The sequence below is a fragment of the Orycteropus afer genome, unplaced genomic scaffold (assembly GCF_000298275.1).
Source record: "Orycteropus afer afer isolate SDZICR_OR568_19922 unplaced genomic scaffold, OryAfe1.0 scaffold00018, whole genome shotgun sequence".
Lineage (NCBI taxonomy): Eukaryota > Metazoa > Chordata > Mammalia > Tubulidentata > Orycteropodidae > Orycteropus > Orycteropus afer.
Window position 1 is genome coordinate 4,232,993 of NW_006921605.1, and position 1,391 is coordinate 4,234,383.

Sequence of the window (1,391 nt, forward strand, 5' to 3'; positions counted from 1 at the left end):
AACCATGCATCAGTAGGGGTCCTTCTCCGGGGTAATCACTGTATGATGCAGCGACATGTCACCTTTTTTTGGTGTGTAGTCAGGTGTGTGTTTCGCACTTGCAGCACACCTCAGATGGGGCTGATCATGTTACAGGTGCCCAGTAGCCACCAGTGGCTCGTGGTCCACCACCAGCATGGTCCTAACTCAGCCGCCTGCTAGAAGGATGGAAGGACATGTGTCCTGCTCCGGGGCCTTTCAGTTTGGCCATGGAGAGGGTAGGAGGGGCTGACAGCTCCCAGGCAGAGCCGGAGGCACTTGAGCCACTCTGTTTATTTCACCCTCATGGGTCCCCCACTTCACTACTGGTCAAACTGTGGCTCAGAGAGGTTCAGTCACCTGTCCAAAGTGACCTGGCTGGTGTGGGGTACATCGGGGCCAGGGTGTGAGTGCCGGTGTGCCCGTCTCAACCCTTGTCCTCCCCACTTGGCCAGTGGTGGCCCCCACAGCACTTCGTTCTTGTGGGGGAGATGGAGCCACGGCTGAGGCTCCTAGTGGGGGAAGAAAATCGCGTTGGCTGATGGTAACTGTTTATTTCAGAGCACCGTTCCGACAGTGGATTGGTGTTCCTGTGGCAGAGAGGAGGCCGTGTTGTCCCAGGGCCCAGAGCTCGGCTTGCTGTGGAACCCTCTGCCTTCTTCCCCGTGGACATGCATAATCACCTTGCCCTACAGAAATGGCCCAGGGCTGTCATGGTGCTTTGCAATTTGCCCCCTCCCCGTGTGTTGGAGTGGACCTCCGTGAGGGGTGCTGATCCTTTCTTGGTGATGAGGGAGCCAGGGCCTGAAGAAGGGCCGTGCTGGAGTCCCCCAGCTATGGGGCTGTGAGAAACGGAAGCATTCAGCTATCGCCTCGTCCATCTAGGACGGCCTTAGCAGTCTTGTCTCCTGTTTTCCTCCCAGCTGTTCAGTTCTAAGCGAGTGGTTCTGTGACTCCCCATCTTAGTCTTAACCTGCTGAGGGGTGGGAGCCAGAACCACTCCCGGCGGTTGGTCCTCTCAGAAGGTACCGCCAGTGCCTTGCTCAGCACCTGTCTCCTTTGGTGGCATCTGGATCTGCACTGGTCTCTTTATCTTTGGTGTGAGGAAAGCTCTGTGATGACTCTCTTGGTCTCTCTCCTTGCAGTTCCCAGTGACCTGACTCCTGAGGAGCGTCAAGAGTTGGAGAACATCCGACGCCGGAAGCAGGAGCTGCTGGCTGACATACAGGTGGGAGAGCGGCCGGGGGAGCCGCGGCACGTTCTGTCTGCAGGAGCGTGTCCTGCTCGGAGTGTCTTCTCTGTAGCGTCCCCTCCTGCCCTGGGAGAGCAGAGTGTAGGTCTGACAATCCCCTCTACTTGCCATGAGAACTTGG

General features: G+C 57.7%; 1 protein-coding gene across 1 annotated transcript in view; it reads left to right on the forward strand.

Moving 5' to 3' along the window:
• The first annotated feature begins 1,168 nt into the window (after nucleotides 1–1,168).
• The window catches only part of CYTH1 (cytohesin 1), a 26,954-nt gene continuing 26,731 nt past the window's right edge, over nucleotides 1,169–1,391 (forward strand). The window contains exon 1 of the mRNA XM_007959837.1: nucleotides 1,169–1,246. The gene's annotated coding sequence lies outside the window, so the exon portion shown is untranslated. The remainder of the gene's footprint in view (nucleotides 1,247–1,391) is intronic.